The sequence below is a fragment of the Pleurodeles waltl genome, chromosome 8, assembly GCF_031143425.1.
Source record: "Pleurodeles waltl isolate 20211129_DDA chromosome 8, aPleWal1.hap1.20221129, whole genome shotgun sequence".
Lineage (NCBI taxonomy): Eukaryota > Metazoa > Chordata > Amphibia > Caudata > Salamandridae > Pleurodeles > Pleurodeles waltl.
In genome coordinates this window covers 1,518,086,072-1,518,106,218 of record NC_090447.1, presented here as the reverse complement: position 1 = coordinate 1,518,106,218, position 20,147 = coordinate 1,518,086,072, and the positions used below count along the sequence as shown (strand labels likewise).

At 46.6% G+C, this 20,147-nt stretch overlaps 1 protein-coding gene across 1 annotated transcript in view; it reads left to right on the top strand.

Moving 5' to 3' along the window:
- Positions 1-726: 726 nt before the first annotated feature.
- Positions 727-20,147, top strand: part of LOC138248858 (zinc finger protein 420-like) — a 33,270-nt gene continuing 13,849 nt past the window's right edge. Inside the window, exon 1 of the mRNA XM_069202816.1 lies at positions 727-847. The gene's annotated coding sequence lies outside the window, so the exon portion shown is untranslated. The remainder of the gene's footprint in view (positions 848-20,147) is intronic.

The window sequence follows — 20,147 nt, the reverse complement described above, 5'->3', positions numbered from 1 at the left end:
TTTCAGACAGTACCAGATTACAGGACACTAATAGGAGACATGAAGTGTAAAATAAATTATTAGTATATCTTTCTTTGATGTACCTATTTTTCGGCCTTAGTTAAACCTGTGCTGAATATCTGGTTAGCGAGGATTACCATTCAATGCCTCTTAAGAACGCTATTGTATGATAATAAAAATGTATTGTCAAAATATCTAGCTTTGTAACTTTGTACTTACATCTGGCTTCGAAATACAGCATTGTCTAGTAATGTTTTTTTTTTTTTACACCAATAGCCCCCAAGGCGTAATTTTAGCTCCTGGCAAAAGGTTTGTGAGTACCTATGCTGTATACGGTTAAACGGCTGCTGGATGTCAACCTCGCTGCCGCAGTGAGCACCGAAATAAAGCTCCTCTCGTTTCCTCACCCGTGCGCTTAGTCAGCAGTTTATTCCAACAGAGCGCCAGTAACAACCCTACTGTTCAAAGATAACGGTCTCTAGAAGGGGCGTGACTAAGAGAATAACAGTGCACAAATAACGGCGTACATTGCTAGGTGCATAGTTCGGGATAAAGCGCTCCATTCCCCTCAAAGGCAGCAGTGAGTGTTGTCCACAGTCAAGGAAACCCAACCAGTCTTGCAGTAAGTGTGCTTATCCGTAACCCGTTCACTCGCTATTAATTACTTCCGGTCCGGGTGGGGTGATTTCCGGTTCCGGGTCAGCGGAGGTAGCGCCAGTGTACCTGGCGCATCAGTCACGTGACAGGCTCTGCCGTGGAGGAGAAGGCAGGGTTCCTTCCCCGCGCTGCTGCTGGCCGAGGAAGGGCTCCCCGGGGCGAAGAGCGCCCGCCAGTGCCCGCCGCCCAGGTACGAGACCGGGGAACTGCTACGGGCAACGATCCACCGCGGGGGCTTAACGAGCCACTCCCCGCTCTCCCGAGGCCTCACCCGCTCCTTTCTGAGGAGCAGCCGGGGAGAAGGGAGCGAGCACGGCTGCCCAGCGCTGCCGGGGTGTCATGTCACCCCCAAACTGGAAGCACTTTCGCTGAACCCTCTGTGAGGCGGCTGTCAGGGGGCTCATTCAGCGCAGCTGCCGAGTGTAACTGCATGCACATAGCGTCTTCAGTCAGCTTAGAAGCGAGGCGCTACACTTCTGGGTTATGTGTTATCAGTTGGTTGAAAAGTATTAATTTAATAGTGATAGTTTTCAAACACGAATTTAGAAACATTAATTCTCTCACCCACCCTTACTCAACGCCAATAGTGAGCTAAGAGGCATGTTAGTTGTTATGTGCACTCTTTAGGTGATCTGGGTACCTGTTATACACGAAAAAAATAGTTTATTAAATCAACCACAGAAGAGAGTTTTGGATAGCACGCACCCCGAAGTCGCGTATTTCGAGGTCCTCATATGTCCTCATATGTGATAATCAAGAAAAAAGAATGAAAGTGAAAACAAACAATTGCCTAGGATGACACAATTTGATAAAGTAGGAAAGCCGGGATTAATGCAGGTTTTCTGGTTTCACATTGTGTAATTCAGCAACTAGATAATGCTCTGCTTCCTCTACACCCACCTTACTGCCACCTACCCCCAGCCCAACCTCACTCCGCTGGCATCAATTCTGGCTTCGATCACATTAAAGACCAAACTTTTTGCTCCTTGGGAAAATATTTGTGAGCACACATGCACTGTAATATATATAGGGCGATGCCAACAATGCTACACTATATTTCATTAATGCCCCTTTCATCACAACACACAACTCCCAAATCATTCTAATTGCTGCTCCCTGTGCAGCGCTTTATGTCTGGTTTGCACATCCTCAGGTTTGAGGATGAGGTACAGTTACAGGTTGCACTGGTCATAATCATCTTAACCACTTGCACAGACTTAGAAAATACGCTTTTTTTCCTGTGATAATCGCCCTCGAGTTTACACAATTTCTTTTTTTTTTTACACCATCTTCAACTGACTGTTGTGTTGGTCCTTCCCTACCTCATTTACCAACCTCAACCGCTAACAACCTTTTTATAACTTCACCATCAATTGCTAAAGATCCTGGCTGCTTCATTCTTCGGTTTGTGAACAGAGGCCATAAAATACCCTCTCCACACTTCTGTTCATCTATTTTCTCAATTACAGATGCCATTTAACCATTTATTTAATTGTTATTAGCCTATCCGGCCTTAACAATAATCACACAATAGATATCAATCCCTCGAACTCAATAAAAATCACGTTAAATAAAACATCTCAATAAAAGGAACTATGCTTGAATTTGATTTAACATGTGCCAAAATGTATCCAATTTACCATGCATTATCGTAAAACCTGATTTGACCATAATTTACATAAAAGGTTAACTTATTCTAGAAAAACATGATGAGTCTAATATTTAAAATGTCTTATTATGGATGCAGTTGACAAACATCTGCAATAACGTTCAGATTGCCTCAACACACACCTTACACTTTTACATTTTGACCACAGGTCTAGGTAGCCCCGATTACAGGCTCCATTTGTCCACTACACATTTAAGAATATGTTGTCCATCCTTAAGTCGGATCTTGCCTATAAGTTTTGAAATGCTAAGCAGACCATGACCTGAAAAGTTCCCCTGCATTTCAGTGTGGGATCACTGCACTGGCACAAATTTCCTACCATCCAACATTCCCCTCAGTCTCCCGATAACAATGATACCTCACTTGTGTAGGTGGGCCCAGTGCCTATGACTGGGAAGAGCCAAAAACAGGTAAAAAAATGAGGGGGAACCAAAGCGGGTCCAAAAGGCCAGTTTGAAAAAAAAAAAACGTTTTTGGGCTGACAAGTGGGGCAGAATTTTGTGGAATCCTGCAGATTCCGGAAGGTTCCATCTCAAAAATGTAGGAAAATTGTTTGATTTCAAGCAAAATTGGAGGTTTGCAGCGCATTGTGTGTAAGAAAATGATGCGGGTGTGTGTAAAGCACACCACTCTGGACTCATCCAGATGTTTCGTTTTCAGATGTGTCTAGGTCTTGTAGATTTTTCTACATGGCAGTTTCCAAAAAGTGCAGCCCTCACCATTCCAAGTGGGACGATTTTGAGAGTTAAACATGCTCTCATGGCCCAAATGTAAAACCAAAATAATCAAATGCCCTCTTGCTTGTCGTGGGATAAGATGTTTTATTGTGTGGGGGAGAGCTGAGACTGTTACCCCCTTCAGTTGGGGTGGGGGCATAACCATGCCCATGCTGGTAGGTAGCCACCACCCCACTAATTCCCTGCCATCTAGTAGGCTTTCTACCCCCCGGGGAGTGGATCAGGGGTAATTGCCCCATCTGCCCACGGGCGGGCAGAACAACTTTGTCCCCATTTATTTGGGGTGGGGGCATGGCCATATCCCCACCCTCCTTTCTTTTTTTTGTAAATAAAATCTTCTCTGGTGGGCTTTCTGCCCCGCTTGGGGGCAGATGGACCTTACAAAAATACGCCAATCTGCGTCCAAGGGGGCAAAAATGGCCTATAATAAATTTGCCCCCCAGGGGAGCGACCCTTGCTTAAGGGATTGCTCCACTTTCGTGAAATTGGCGCAAAAAAAAAATCCCTGGTGTCTAGTGGTTTCTGCCCCCCATGGGGGCAGATTGGCCTAAGCAAAATAGGCCGATGTGTCCCCAAGGGGGGCCAAAAATGGCCTAAAATAAAACTGCCCCCCAGGGGAGCGACCCTTGTCTAAGGGGTTGCTCCCCTTATCAATATAAACAAACAAAAAAATCCCTAGTGTCTAGTGGCTTCTGCCTACCCTGGGGGCAGATCGGCCTAATTAATATAGGCCAATCTGCCCCCGGGGGGGGGGTAGAAAAGGTCTAATAATAAAATTGACCCATGGTAAGCGACCCTTGCCTAAGGGGTCGCTCCCCTTGTAAACATTATTAAAAAAAAAACATCCCTTGTGTCGAATGGCTTCTGCCCCCCCCCCCCCCCCAGGGGCAGATTGGCCTAATTAATAAAGGTCGATCTGCCCCTGGGGGAGAAAGAGAAATGGCCTTAGAAAAAATGCCACCCACGGGAGCGACCCTTGCCCAAGTGGTCACTCCTCTTATATCCCAATAACAAAAAAACAAAAAAAATCCCTGGTGTCTAGTGGCATTCCTGCAACATGATCGCTATGCGATCATGCTGCAGGAATGCTCAGAGAGACATGAAAAGGGAAGGAGAAGCCTTTCCTTCCCTTTTCATGCCTCTCTGACCTCCCCTGCCCCCGTACCGAGGAGAAACAAATCTGTTTCTTCTCGGATTGTGGTGGAAGCAGGCTTCCAGCGTGATGGGAGGCGATCTCTGGTGAGGTCAGTGCGCTGATGTCATCAGATGTCGCAGGGGATGTTGGGTGGAAGGGGAAGTGATTCCCCTTCCATCCCTGCCCTTGGGAGAGTGGGGGGATGACCCTCGGGGTGAGCGCTAGCGCTTCCCCCGAGAGCCTCTAGCAGGACGTAATGATTACGTCTGTGGCGCCTCAGCGCCGCGCCATAGGCCGTAACTATTACGTCTGTGGCGGGAAAGGGGTTAAGAACCTCACAGCTCCCCCTGTAGCCCATCATGCCTCACAGGTGAGGTCATTTTTTATGGAGAGGCAAAATAAAAGTATTCTGTATACAGAAAGTGTTGAGAACTGCAATGGCCTCCGTTCACGGAGGTAGATGGGTTGCTTATGACTTTTGAAGAGGATTCCCCTGGAATAGAACTAGGATTACCAGTAAACAATTTATCCTTTTCTTCGCGGGATCCTCATCAGTAGTCATAAGCACTGAATAGAATAGCAAGCCCATCCCACAAAGAACAGACTTAGAAGCCTTAAACAGTTCCAACCTTTAATCAAACCGATTTCTCAATGAAACCTGTCCTACTTATGTATCTGCTTTAGTACCAGAATCTTAACATTTATGCCTAGTAAATGTATGAGCAGATTTTCAGGTAGCGGCTTTACAAATGTCAGCAATTGGAACATTTCTCAGCAGAGCTGCAGTTTTTCCCCATGTAGAATAAGCTCTAGATCTAACGGGTAACAGTGTGTTAGCTAGATGATGTGACAGTATAATGCACAAAACAATTCATCTGGAAATAGACTGTTTAGATGAGGCTAATCCTGTTATCACAGGAGTATAGTTTACAAAAAGGTGAGTCCATTTTCTAATACTTTTATTATTATCTAAATAAAATGTTAACACTCTTAATATCCAGTGAATGTAGTGATGCCTCAGCTAGATTAGGTAGATTTGGAAAGAAAGTAGGCAGAAATATGTTCTGATTGATGAGAAAATCTGATACTACCTTTGGAATGAAACTAGGATGAGTCATCATAACAACTCTCTTGGAATGAAACACAGTGTAAGGTAACTCCGAACACAGAGCTTGAATTATGCTTACTCTACAGACTGAAGTAATAGCCACAAAAAGAAAATGCTTTCCAGGTGAGATGTTGCAAAGAGGCTTTATGGAGTGGCTCAAATGGAGGCCCCATCAATTTGGAAAGTATAATGTTTAGTTCCTATGGAGGAGAGGGGTTCCTGGCTGGGGGAAACACCTTTTTGAGACCTTCAAGAAAATCATTTATTACTGGTATTTGGAAGATGTTTGAGATGGAGATCTCCTGTAAGCTGTAATGGCTGCAAGGTGTACCCTGATTTAGCTAAGTGTATCAGATACGGAATAATGACATCTTCTTGACATGGAATTGGACTGTAACTCTTCTGTGTACACCACAAGTAGAACCTTTTCAATTTGAATGCATACCGTCTTCTAGTGGAAGGATGCCTGTCATTCCTGAGAATGTCCATACATTCTGTAGAAAGACCTAAGTATAGAAGCACATCATCGGCGTAATGCGATATCCTGTCGCTCACCGTGTCCTACCATTGGAACCCCCTATATAATGGGTCATCCTGCACCCAAGCAACTAGCGGCTCTATTGTTATTGCAAACAGCAGGGGGGGCAGGGGGCATTCCTGATGTGTGCCCCTTTCCACCAGAAACCATTCCAAGACCTGTCCTCCCAGGCGTACTCTGGCTGTAAGGTCTGTGTACAGGAGTCGTACATAGCTAATGAATCTGGGTCCCCAACCCATCCTCTACAGAAGGGCGAACATGTATGCCCAGTCAACGGAATCAAAGGCCTTCTGGAAATCAATGGACATTAAAGCCCTATGTTCTTCCACTGACTCACTCAAGGTAATGGCATTATGCACTCGCTTCAGATTATGTCTTGTAGCCTGCTTTGGCATGAACCTGGACTGGTCTGGGTGAACCAGATGACCAATTACTTTCCCCAGACAACTGGCCAGCATCTTCGTCCACACCTTGACCTCTGAGTTTAGTAATGAAATCAGTCAAAAATCTTCACAGCGGTGACCAGCAGTACCCGGTTTGGGTAGTACCACATTGTCTACCGCCTAAGGTCCGGAGACAATGTGCCCTTTTTCAAGGCCTCCTGGAACATTTCTAACATAGGTCGACCTGTATGCTGCCATACTAGGCGCCAGTACTTGGGTGGGAAACCATTCGGCCCAGGTGCCTTCCTGGAGTTTAATTGTCCTAACGCTGTTCTCAATTCTTCCACTGAAACGTCCATCTCTAAGGAGTCTATCTTCTGCTGAGAGGCTTGGGACTGGCAGATCTTGGATAAACTGACGGAGGTCCAGACGTGGACTCGCCGGGACTGCCCGACACAGACCCTGGTAATAATTGGCAAATGCTTGGCCCATGTCCCATCACCTTTGACCCATCTTTCACCTGCATATAAGGGATAGTGGCCAGCCCCGTCCTGGGAGTGCATAACCAATGCAGGATTTTACTGGCCTTATCTCCCCCATTGGTAGATTCTGCTCCGGGTGGCCCTCCAAGCTGCCTGTGCCCCTTGTGTTAATTCCTGCTGCAGCAGGATCTGCGTGTATATTAAATCTTGTAGTGAATCCTAGTTTGTTTTATATGGGATACAGAAGTTAGCTTAGCCTGGCCGACTCATGCCCCCGTCACCTAGTGACTTTTAACCTACTTAGCTTGCTCTGTCTTAGCCTATTTATTTAATTAATTCTTCTAAGATGGCTTCCTTGTTTATAGTCAACCCATTTGTTATAGTTTTGCATTATCACTGCCACTGCGCTAAGGCGTCAAGGTCAAGCGACAAAGACAAACAAACTGTAGGTGTTCACATTGGGTACTTTCCCTCTTCACGCTTTTGAGGGAATTGTTTATATTAATTACCGTCCCAAGCATGCCTGGTTACCTATTATTTGCGAACAAACCTACGTCAGGCGTCCAAGATGATCTGTATAAATACTCCAAATTTTAACAGATAGCTGCACGTCGCCTTGACGCTGACCCAGTCTGCGGAGTCTGAGCTAGAGACCTCACTCCAAGGTAACGCAGGTTGGGGGCTCTTCTCATGAACATGGCATTGGCAGATTAGGTTTAACAAGCCTAGTTCTCCGTTAGGTTAGAAATCAGATAAACAACATCAGGGTATTGGGCCTTTCTTTATTTAGCATGTTTATTCAAGATATTCCAAGATGGTGGGGCTCTTTATAATAATGACTCTTGTCTTTACCATTCTATTTCTTGCGCTGTTCATTATCCTAATCATTGCAGCCCATGCAACTTATCGCAGATTGCAGTTGTATTAAATAAAACTTATTGAAACTTTACTGCATCTTCTTCATTGCTTGTGTGTGACTGAGACATGTTGTTAATGTGAGAAAAGGGTACTCTCCATTTAACCACAACACTCCCTGAGATGTGATATTCTCGAGTCCATGCATAAAGGCTACCACAAATCACCTTTTACTGTTTGAGGTTTTTGTGAGGCACTGCTTGTGAGCTGGAAGGGTTGGGACGACAGTTGCGACTTGTTGTAGGATAGGCATAGTCGCCTACAAACATTAGTACTGTCATCGTAAAACCAGCAGTCTTGCCTAGAGCAAGAGTCCAACTACGACAAACTTGTAGTCGGTCCTCCTGTCCCGTGATACAAAGCGGTCCTCCAAATCCAGAATTCTCCCCTCTAGTTCTCAGATCCTCTGCCTGCTTTTCTTTCTCTGACCTTTCACATAACTAATGATCTCGCCCCTTAAATTGGCCTTCTGCGCCTCCCAACCTACCTCCCGCGAGGCTACTGAGCCCCGGTTCTCGGGAAGTATTGCTCACTTCTTTGGTTACACAAGTCTCTAAAATCATCCCTCTTAAGATGCCACCAGTCTAGTCTCCATTCAGCCCTCGTCCCCTCTCCTCCCCAGGTCAAGGTTGTTTCTATTGGAGAGTGGTCTGATGGACCTCTTGCCAAGTGTCTTACCTCCGTCACCCCATGGCACTCCTCCACAGTAGGAGGAAGTAGTCCGGTCTGGAGAAGATTTGATGTGCCCCATAGTAGAAGGTATATCTGCTCTCATTCGGGTGATGTACCCTGCAGACATCTGCTAAGTTCAGATTTTGTATGAACGTTGCTAACGGTGTTGACACACCTCCACTCACCCCACCTGAGGATCACTCCTCCACAGGTAGGAGGAAGTGGTCCGGTCTGGAGAAGATTTGATGCGCCCCAGAGTAGAAGGTATATCTGCTCTCATTCGGGTGATGTACCCTGCAGACATCTGCTAAGTTCAGATTTTGTATGAACGTTGCTAACGGTGTTGACACACCTCCACTCGCCCCACCTGAGGATCAGTCTAACCGTGCATTACACATCCCATTAATTTCGCCCCCCTGCTATTCACGGGGCCTCTGGTAATTCCTTGAGTATTCCACCCAGCTGAGCCAGGAACCCCATCGTCAGTGGTCGGGGAGTGTAGGTGCTCAAGATTGATATGGGCCTGTCCTGGAGAGTCCTGATGACAGCTACATATCTTCCCAGGTAGTCTGTCCACGTCTGCGTGGCGATCAGTGGAGTGCGTTTTCTAATTAAAATTGCCACTTCCCTGGATCCCCTGTGAAATCCTGCATGATAAGCCTGGGAGTACCCCCTGTGAATTAGGAAGGGGCAGTTATTTCCCAATAAATGTGTTTCTTGAAGGAGTACAATATCTGTTTCCGTTTTCAGTGTGGCTCGGAGAACTGAACCATGTTTGATCTTGTCTAAGACCCCATTTGCCTTCCAGGACAAAAAGTTGAGTGTTCCCATTCAAGGGTTAGCCAGCCCTCTACTGCCCTTCATGATGGGAGCCATCGTAAAAGGGTGCACCTGGCCCTGTGTTCGCCGTTTCTTGCTGCATGCTACTGTAAGGAAATGCCTCCTTGGCATGGTTACACTCTGACTTTTTGCCTTTGCTGTTGCTAAGTTATGATTGAAATTGTGCTGGGACCCTGCCAACCAGGCCCCAGCGCCAGTGTTCTTTCCCTAAACTGTACCTTTGCTTCCACAGTTGGCACAGCCCTGGCACTCAGATAAGTCCCTTGTAAATGGTACCCCTGATACCAAGGCCCCTGATGCCAGGGAAGGTCTCTAAGGGCTGCAGCATGTCTTATGCCACCCTGGGCACCCCTCACTCAGCACATGCACACTGCCTCACAGCTTGTGTGTGCTGGGGGGGAGAAAATCAAGTCGACATGGCACTCCCCTCCGAGTGCCATGCCAACCTCACACTGCCTGTGGCATAGGTAAGGCACCCCTCTCGCAAGCCTTACAGCTCTAAGGCAGGGTGCACTATACCACAGGTGAGGGCATATGTGCATGAGCACTATGCCCCTACAGTATCTAAGCAAAACCTTAGACATTGTAAGTGCAGGGTAGCCATAAGAGTATATGGTCTGGGAATTTGTCAAACACGAACTCAACAGTTCCATAATGGCTACACTGAAATCTGGGAAGTTTGGTATCAAACTTCTCAGCACAATAAATGCACACTGATGCCAGTGTGGAATTTATTGTAAAATGCACCCAGAGGGCATCTTAAAGATGCTCCCTGAATACCAATCCGACTTCTAGTGTGGCCAGGAACAAAGCCTGTACTGGGTGGAGGTGCTTCTCACTTCCCCCTGCAGGAACTGTAACACCTGGCGTTGAGCTTCAAAGGCTCAACCCCTTTGTTACAGCGCCACAGGGCATCCCAGCTAGTGGAGAGGCCCACCCCTCCGGCCACTGCCCCCACTTGTGGCGGCAATGCTGGAGGAGATAAATAGAAAAACAAGCAGGAGTCACTCACCAGTCAGGATAGCCCCTAAGGTGCCCTGCGCTGACCCCTGCCTTTAGAAATCCTCCATCTTAGTTTTGGAGGATTCCCCCAATAGGATTAGGGATGTGCCCGCGTCCTCAGGGTGGAGGCACAAAGAGGGTGTAGCCATCCTCCAAGAGAGTAGTCTTTGGCTACTGCCCACCAGGCCTAAAAACACCCCTAAATTTAGTATTTAGGGGCACCCCTGAACCCAGGAAGTCAGATTCCTGCAACCTGAAACAAGAAGGACTGCTGACCTACAAGCCCTGCAGAGACGACGGAAGACGACAACTGCTTTGGCCCCAGCCCTACAGGCCTGTCTCCTGACTCGAAAACCTGCAACCAGCGACTCGTCCAACAGGGACCAGCGACCTCTGAAGCTCCAGAGGACTGCCCTGAACCCCAGGACCAAGAAACTCCTGTGAGCAGCGGCTCGGTTCAAGAAACGGCAACAATCTTGCAACTTTCGAAGACCTCACTCTTCCCGCCGGAAGCGTGAGACTTCACACTCTGCACCCGACGCCCCTGGCTCAAGTTCCAGAGAACCAACACCACAGGGAGGACTCCCCGCCGACTGTGACCCCGTGAGTAGCCCGAGACGACCCCACTGAACCCCCACAGCGACACCTGCAGAGAGAATCCAGAGGCTCCCACTGACCGCGACTGCCTGCAACATGGGACCCGACGCCTGGACCAAGCACTGCACCCGCAGCCCCCAGGACTAGAAGGAACTGAACTTCAGTGCAGGAGTGACCCACAGGCGGCCCTCTGCCTAGCCCAGGTGGTGCCCTGCCTGCACCGCTAGAGTGACCCCCGGTTCCCTCCATTGAAACTAATACAAAACCCGACGTCTGCTTTGCACACTGCATCCGGCCGCCCCTGTGCCGCTGAGGGTGTATTTTGTGTGCCCACGTGTCCCCCCCACCCCTCCAGTGCTCTTCATATGTGAAAATGCTCCCTTATTTATGATAGAGAGGAGCTCTTTATCAGCCAGTCGTTGAGATAAGGATACACAAAGATCTTTTTTCGCCTTAAGAATGCTGCAACAATGGCCATGCATTTTGAAAATGTTCGAGAGGCTGACTTGAGGCCGAATGGGAGTACCTTGTACTGATAATGTTGAGATCCTACTTTGAAACACAGAAATGTTCAATGTTACGTGGAAATCGGGATATGGAAATGTGTATCTTGGAGGCCTATCGCACATATCCAATCTTCTTGCTGCAGTTGTGGATAAATTTGGTGTAGAGTCAACATCCTGAGTTTTTCTCAGTGCATCTATTTGTTTAAAATTCTGAGAGTCTGAATTGTTGCTTTGTTTTTTTTTAATATATACTAGAAAGTCACTGGAATTGGACCTCCTCTACAGCCTCTGTTAGCATTAGGGTGTTGACTTCTGACTGCAAGAGACCTATCTGATATCGGGATGTTTTTGCCGTTGGAACGTTTGGAGGAAGGGACTTAAAGAGAATAGGCACCCTGTACAATATTCAAGGCCCATCTGTCTTTGGTAATGGACTGCCACTCTTCCGGGTGATGTACAATACTGCCACCTCCACCAGACCTTGTTGATCCTCTCTCCTGCAGTCCATGCAGCCTGATCTTTTCTCTGTTCTTCAAAGTACGGTTGGAAAGCCTCTGGCAGTAAGAACAGGAATCGGGGTGATGAGATTTTGGTAGGCATGCAATACAAACTGCATGAGTGTCAGTTTGTGCGTTTTTATTGCCATATGAAGGGCATTTCACAAAGAGTGAAGGCATTTTTAGACCGAAATAAAAATGATTTTCAGTCAAATATCAGGCTAACAGTCAGCAGATACTGGTACCTGTGAATGAAATCAATTTGAAAGGGTTTTATATGTTTTTTTTTCCTGACAAAATAGTGAAAAACACAGAGAGCTCTGCTTCAGGATTCTAAATGAAGGAGCTGGAAAAAACGAAATGCCTGTCAAATGTGGGGCACGATGGGATACAGGAGCGGCTGTGAGGTTCTTAAAAGCACAGTGCCAGTTTTAAGTTTTCCTTTTCAATGGCAGCCTTCTGGGTAACACTGTCACATATTTTCCTTTTTTTTCTTTTCAATATAGGTTTCTAGAAGGTGTCCTACGGTCAGCTTTTCATTAAAAATTTGCATTGTATTCTGGCACGTAGTTTTAGGATTAAGATCTTTTTATTAAGTTTAACGTACTTAGGTCAAATACATTAACATCACAAATCAGTGTCATCTGGTGGACATCACTTTTCTAGCTATGGGGAAAAAAACAGGGGGAAAAACTAAACCAACCAGCAAATGGCTTCTATATTTTCTCTGGTTCTTACCAACAGGTCCATCTCCTGAAACGGATATAGGTTATATATGAGTCTTGTTAGAAATGGGGTTTTTGGTTGGCAGTCAGGTTACCCCCTGTCCAAGCAAAAGCCCTCACTCTAGTCGGGGTAAGTCACACACAATCTAAGATTATCCTGTGCCCACCCTCTGGTAGCTTGGCATGAGCAGTCAGGCGTAACTTAGAAGGCAATGTGTAAAGTATTTGTGCAATAAATCATACAATACCACCATATAGCACCACAAAAATACACCACACAGTGTTTAGAAAAATATATAATATTTATCAGGATAATTGTAGGTCAAAACAAATAAAGTTGCAATGTGAATTTGTAGAGATATCACTGGAAAGTGATATAAAATGTCTTAAGTCTTTAAAAAGCAAACAGTCTCTTTCAAGCACAAAGTACCTGGTTTGGAGTGGAAAATCTCCTCAGAGGGCCACAGAAGAAGAGATACGTGGAAAAAGGGTGTGCGCGCGTCGATTTCTCCCCAGCACACACAGACTTGCGTCGTTATTTTTCACGCGGGGAAGTCGTGCGTCGTTTTCCGGCGCGCGGAAAGTCTTTCTGTGGATCGCGGGGATTACCAGATGTCCCGGGTCTGTGCGTGGATTTTCCTGCTTGTTTTCCGGCTGCGTGTCGTTCGGCGGGACTGCGCGTCGAAACTACGATCTCACGGCAGGCGTCGCGTCGATTTCTCCTCTAGAGGTCGGGCGGCGTTGTCCTTGCGAAGCCGCGCGTCAAAGTTCAGGTTGTCCCGAAGGCGTTGCGTCGATCAGCGTCTGTGTGCGGCGTTTTTCTCGCCGCGGAACAAGCTGTGTGTCGAAATTTTCGGCGCACGGAGCATCCAAGTGAAAAAGAGAAGTCTTTTAGTTCCTGAGACTTCAGGGAACAGGAGGCAAGCTCTATCCAAGCCCTTGGAGAGCACTTTCACAGCCAGACAAGGGTTCAGCAAGGCAGCAGGCCAACAGCAAGGCAGCAGTCCTTTGTAGAAAGCAGACAGGTGAGTCCTTTGAATAGCCAGGCAGTTTTTCTTGGCAGGATGTAGTTTCTGGTTCAGGTTTCTTCTCCAGCAAGTGTCTGATGAGGTAGGGCAGAGGCCCTGTTTTATACCCAAATGTGCCTTTGAAGTGGGGGAGACTTCAAAGAGTGGCTAAGAAGTGCACCAGGTCCCCTTTTAGTTCAATCCTGTCTGCCAGGGTCCCAGTAGGGGGCGTGGCAGTCCTTTGTGTGAGAGCAGGCCCTCCACCCTCCCAGCCCAGGAAGACCCATTCAAAATGCAGATGTATGCAAGTGAGGCTGAGTACCCTGTGTTTGGGGTGTGTCTGAGTGAATGCACAAGGAGCTGTCAACTAAGCCCAGCCAGACATGGATTGTAAGGCACAGAAAGATTTAAGTGCAAAGAAATGCTCACTTTCTAAAAGTGGCATTTCTAGAATAGTAATATTAAATCCAACTTCACCAGTCAGCAGGATTTTATACTACCATTCTGGCCATACTAAATACGACCTTCCTACTCCTTTCAGATCAGCAGCTACCACTTCAATACTGTATGAGGGCAGCCCCAATGTTAGCCTATGAAGGGAGCAGGCCTCACAGTAGTGCAAAAACGAATTTAGGAGTTTTACACTACCAGGACATGTAAACTACACAGGTACATGTCCTGCCTTTCACCCACACAGCACCCTGCTCTAGGGGTTACCTAGGGCACACATTAGAGGTGACTTATATGTGGAGAAAGGGGAGGTTTAGGCTTGGCAAGTACTTTTAAATGCCAAGTCGAGGTGACAGTGAAACTGCACACCCAGGCCTTGCAATGGCAGGCCTGAGACAAGGAAAAGGGGCTACTTAAGTGGGTGGCACCACCAGTGCTGCAGGCCCACTAGTAGCATTTAATCTACCGGCCCTATGCACATAAAGTGCACATTACTAGGGACTTATAAGTAAATTAATAGTCCTATCAGGTATGATTCAAGGAGAGAGCATATGCACTTTAGCACTGGTAAAGTGCGCAGAGTCTAAAAGCCAGCAAAAACAGTGTCCAAAAAGTGGAGGGAGGCAGGCAAAAAGTTAGGGGTGACCACCCTAAGGCTGTCAGGTCTAACAAGTCTCTATTGCGGTGAGTGCCGATTAGGGCCAGTATTGTCAGGAGTGGTCAAGTGTAAAATGCGAAGGTACTGCGGGCATGTCAGCTCCTTAAACTCATCAGAGAGGTATTTGATGCATGGGCCCCATGTCTTATCGAACCGCGGCATCGCCCCTGCCACTCTCGCTGTGATTTTTTCCATGCCCAATATATCCCATACCTTATGGAGCCAGTCTGTGTGTGTGTAGGGATGTCAGCTGAGTGCCACTGTGAAGTGAGCAAGTGTTTAGCGGCCCCTGTTGCCAATGTGATAGCTCTCTCTTTCGGGGATAGGTCTGGGGATTCAGAAGCCCCAGCAGGACATAGCTTGGGAATCTCGGGATAGTAGTTTCATAAATGCTATCTATTGCCTGTAATACGGAGTCCCAGAGTGAGGCTATTTTGAGGCACTGCCACAGAATATGCAACAGTGTACCCAGTTGACCACACTGACGCCAGCATCGCCAGTGCCACCAAACCTCCAGCCAGCCACCCTCTCCGGAGTGTAGTACCAGTAGTGAGCTATTTTTAGAAAGAGTTCCTTTGTATTCATGTTGCATGCAGAGATCCTCGTCCTATGCAGGACATCTGGCCACTCCTTATCCGAGAAGGATCAGCCACAGTCCCTCTCCCATCTGCATGTTGTCTTGGTTTTCGCCATAAGAGGAGGCCTTACCAAAAACGCATAAAGATCTGAGGTAAGTGTTTTTTTTTTTTTTTTAAATCTATCATTTGTGCGGGTAAGTAGCCAGTGCTCAAATGGGGCAAGAGGTCTGCCCGCGTGCAGGCGGATTGCTGGGAAGCTCACCCAATGTCAAAATATTGCCAGTATGCCCTCGAAGGTATCCCAAAGGTCTCCTGAATTCGTGGGAATTCCATGATGTCGTCAGCATCAAAAAGATCCCCTACACTCTTACAGTTAGAGTCCTGCCAGCCCTGAAACAAGGAGCCAGTGTCTGCGGGAGGAAAGTCTGGGTTGCTGATGATCAGTGTTTGTGGGGATATGGTAGTGGACAGACCCTTTTTCACATTCACCTTATCCTACACCTCCATTGTGGCTCGCAAAATGGGGGATATATAGACCCCAGGGGGTCTTGAGGCCTTAGGAAGCCACAGGATCTTCCAAATGTGTTGCCCTGCCACAGCCTGATCAATGAAGCATCAGTGCTTCTCTGTGCGAACCCTCGACCACTCTACCATATATTGCAGTTGTGCTGCCTGATAGTAGCTCAGCAGGTGAGGCACCCCAGCCCTCCGTCAGACCCCAGTAAGTAGGCCTGTGCCTTTGCCATTCTTGCCTTTTTCCCTGCCCAGCATAACTCCCAGACCAGGTTCTGCAATTTATCTAGAAGTCCAGGTGGTGGTTGCAACGGGAGGGTGTGCATAAAAAGAGCGCTTTAGGCAACAGCGTCATTTTGATTGCTGCCACTCGTCCCAGCCAAGAGAGGCCATATCCTTTCCATCTAGGCATGCATTACTCAACAATGCGTGGTAATTGTTACAAACTATATCTGGCAGTGTAGGAAATATCTGCAGGTCCAGGAATCTCACCCCTTGCATCGCCCACTCAAAGGGCTAGTCTTTCTGCAGCTGTGCTATGGCCACATCCGGGACTGTGAGGTTTAGGATAGAGGATTTGGGAAAGTTGTCCTAAACCCCGCCACTGCTCCAAATGCTGTTAACTCCTCAATAATCACCCGGAGGGAGTTCTGTGGTTGTGACGCATAAAGCAACATGTCATCCGAGTTGAGTGCTATTTTGTGGGATCTAACACCCATTGGAATCCCGGCTATGAGCGCATTTTGGCACACTCTTTCGGCAAATAGCTCCATACACAGAGCAAATAGTAACGGCAACAGGAGGCAACCGTCGGGTGCCTCTAGAGATGGGTATCGGCCTAGACACCAAGCCATTCACTCTTACCATCGCCCGTGGGGAGTTATAGTTGCACAAAATCCAAGGACAGAACCTCGGCCCCAGCCCATACCAGGGCAGAATCGCCTCCAAAAATACCCTATGTACCCTATCAAATGCCTTCTCTGAATCTATCGAGAGAATCGGAGAAGGCACTCCAGTCCGCTGGGTCTTGTCCAGGAAATGGCATAACCTTCTAGTACTGTACATACATGTGCATTCTGGGATGAACCCAGTTTGATTCGGATCCACCAGTCCCTGCATATAGGGTCCCAGCCTGGATGCCAAGATGCCTGTAAAGAGCTTATCATCTGTATTTAACAGCGTGATAGACTGGTTCGGATGTGCACAGCTGGGGGTCCTTCCCTGGCTTGGGGATCAGTATAATCATACCTGATTGCATTGTGGGGGTGAGGTTGCCAGACACCGCAGACTCATTATATAATCACTCCAGAATGGGAGCTTGTTGCACTCCCCGCTCCACCAACTCCAATGTGAAGCAGTGAATAGGTGGCCGCTACCTTCTCGGCCTAAATGCCGATGGCGGAGCTCTGTGAAAATGCTCCTACCGGTGCGCCATCTTGGCCACACCAGGCATGTACTTTTAAAAGGGAAAAGTCAATGTAATTTGACCATTTTTTTTTTTTTTTTTTTACACCTTTTCTATGGGCTGCAGATATATGTATGTATATGTTAAATACTACGTGGTTTCAACATACATGCATACTATATTCAAAAAGTTCTCCAGGGTCCCCACGCCTGAGCGGGAATATTCAGTGCTTATGACTATTGATGAGGATCCCCTGGAAGAGAACCTTTTTATTATGGTTCTCATTATTCATGATACATCATGTCCAAGTCAGCCTGGATACATTGTGCTTTGCGATGTGGGTCCTGTGCTTGCTGTGCCACAGCACTCTAGCTGCTTCTCAGTGATGAGGTCCAGCAAGCCCAACACCTGTCTGTAGTTACCTTTGTTCTTATTCAGATAGCATGTGGCCTAGCACTTTTAACTGTGCCATTCCTACTGGAGGATGACCAGGTTTGATTGACAAATGGCCCCTGTCTGGAGTGGCATGGTGGGCTAAAAATACAAAACAATGAGCTGGAACATGTCCTCAAGCAATTGCAAGACTTTTGCGAGCATTCCACACATTACCTTTTTGTTTTAATCTCCCAAGAATAATCCTCATGTGGCTTTCATCCAATGCTGTCTTTCTCCTTAACTGTCCCTCAACTATATAGTCCCATAACATATATTTTAGATGCCTACAATGCCGTATTTCATATGCATGTGGATGACACAAATTTTATTTAAACTGGAAGTAGGTATGCTTTTTTTTTTTTTTTTTACTTTTACTTTTAGGCTAACTCCTAGACAGAAGTCATGGTTTGGGCCCAGTTAAACCTACACCACTCCCTTTTTTCTTGCCAGATGATACATGTCTGGCTCCAAAGCTAATTCAGAAGCTTCACACCACTTCACTCCGTCACTTATTGCACCTTTCCCCACTTACTCTGCTTCATTGTATCCTCTTCTGAAGTGGTGTCTCGACCCCAAGAAGAGACATCGGAGATCCCGAGTTCAGGGTGAGAACTGAGCAGTTTTTTTGGGTCCTTTTCTTGGTTCTTCTATGACCTCACAGAGGTGTCGCAGGCCATATGTGGGTGATGGAGCAGGACAGTGGCGTTCTTGGACAGTATGCTGAGTTGAGATATTGTCTGCTATGGGATGAGAGGAGCAGTTTTGACAGCTCTACATTCATAGGTCTCCAGTGCTGTAAGGCCGATTAGAGCTGCAGAGGCAAAACCTGCAGCAGAGAAGACTCTAGACATGAGAAGGAAAAGGAGTCAATCCCACGGACATCCTACTTACCAAAAGAGGCGTTTGGATGCCTTGATGCTGCCTCCATGTTCTGTGCCCACAAGGAAAATGCAGGGAAGAAGGAATAGACATTCTTTGGTAAAGGGCTGCGTCTCCTTCCCTCAACTCGCCAACCCACTATTCGGAGGCAGACTGGGCCGAAGGGCAGCACATCTCTGGGCACGTGGCCGAATGAGAGGAAGAAGTTAATTGGCTTGATTGAGATTCTAGAATCACGCTATAAGTCAGCTCCCATGGACAGTCATTGAGGAGGAGCTGAGTACAGAGGGTAGAGGCTGATGACACTTTTCATATCTACATAGATGGTTGCCCAGCCTTTTCCATAGTGTTCATGATTGGTCATAACCCAGAAGCCATTTTTTTTACTTTAGAGAACTCCCTTAGGCATTGGTTAATAAACTGCACAGCATTACACAATCACACAGCAGCCCTCACTCCATTAGCTACTTTTTAAAAAGAGATCCCACTTTAATTTCAGTAGAGACCAAAGACTCAAGTGCAGTGTTCCTGGTATGGCAGTGACTCTGCAGACATCATTCAGTTTCTGCTGGCTGTATGTTAAGTACCTTTACACATAGTTGCTATTCAGATGTGTTAGCTTTTACCTTTTAAGGTCTTTCCACCTTTTTGTGACATTGACTTACATACTGAGCACTTTCTGGTTACATGCAGAGGGTCGCAGTGTTTGCATGGTCTACTGTGCAGTGTAGTAGGATAGGAAGCAGCGTGTTCTGCAAGCATAGCAGCAAGGCATGCCAGAACACTGTGCTGTATACATAGGATAACAAGCATTTGCAATGCAATGGGTCTTGCGTTTATCGAGTTAGAGCTATTAGCGTTGTAAATTCCTAACTGGACTTTTCTTGCCACATAAATTGAAAATGAAAAGTAAAACAGTTGACATAAGTGAGCCGATTCAAAGCGCCACAGTCGCTGTGAGCTTGAAGGAGAGACACAAAAGAAAAAAAGAAGTTCGCTCTCAGTCAAACTTGTCGGCAAAAGTGCAATTATCCATGTAACGGGATTAATGGCCAAGGAGGTGACAAAACTGCCCCAAGGAGGGACAAACGTAAAGCATTTACCAATGATAACAAAGGATTTTTGAAAGGCAAGCCCATGAATGAGTGATAGTGATGGGTGTGCAGTGGGTGTGGTTAAAAGCCTACATAGATACCAACACGTTGGAAAAGCAGCGATTGCGCGCTGCTATGCTCAACCAAAAAATGGGTGACATGCAGGTTATGCACACAGGTATTCAGCTATCAGAAACAGACATGTACAGAGTTCTGACAAGTAATGGATCATATCCAGTCTGATTCCTAAAGTATATCTGCAACAAGAAAAAACAGTGATACTACTGTGCTGCTATTCTCTTAATGAGTCCCAACAGAGTAATATGATTCATAAAGTAGTACGTGTGTTGACTTAACTGACTTGTTGCCCCCATACACAGAGGCACACAAAACTCTCTCACTCTTAAAAATCTAATATATCATTGGTCGCACATTAGATGCAATAATAATTCGAGTATAGTCCTTCCTCAGATGACAACATTCGGATTTATCCATTTAATTGCACCGGATATTTGGACAGGTACAGTGGTTGGCATTCAGGCAGACCCTGCAGAGGGCACAAACAATGAGCGTAACATTATATGAGTGAAGTAGAAATACTGCATGTTCAGATAATGTTAAAAGATACATTGGAAAAGTGAACACTTATGTTTTCTTCTAGCCCA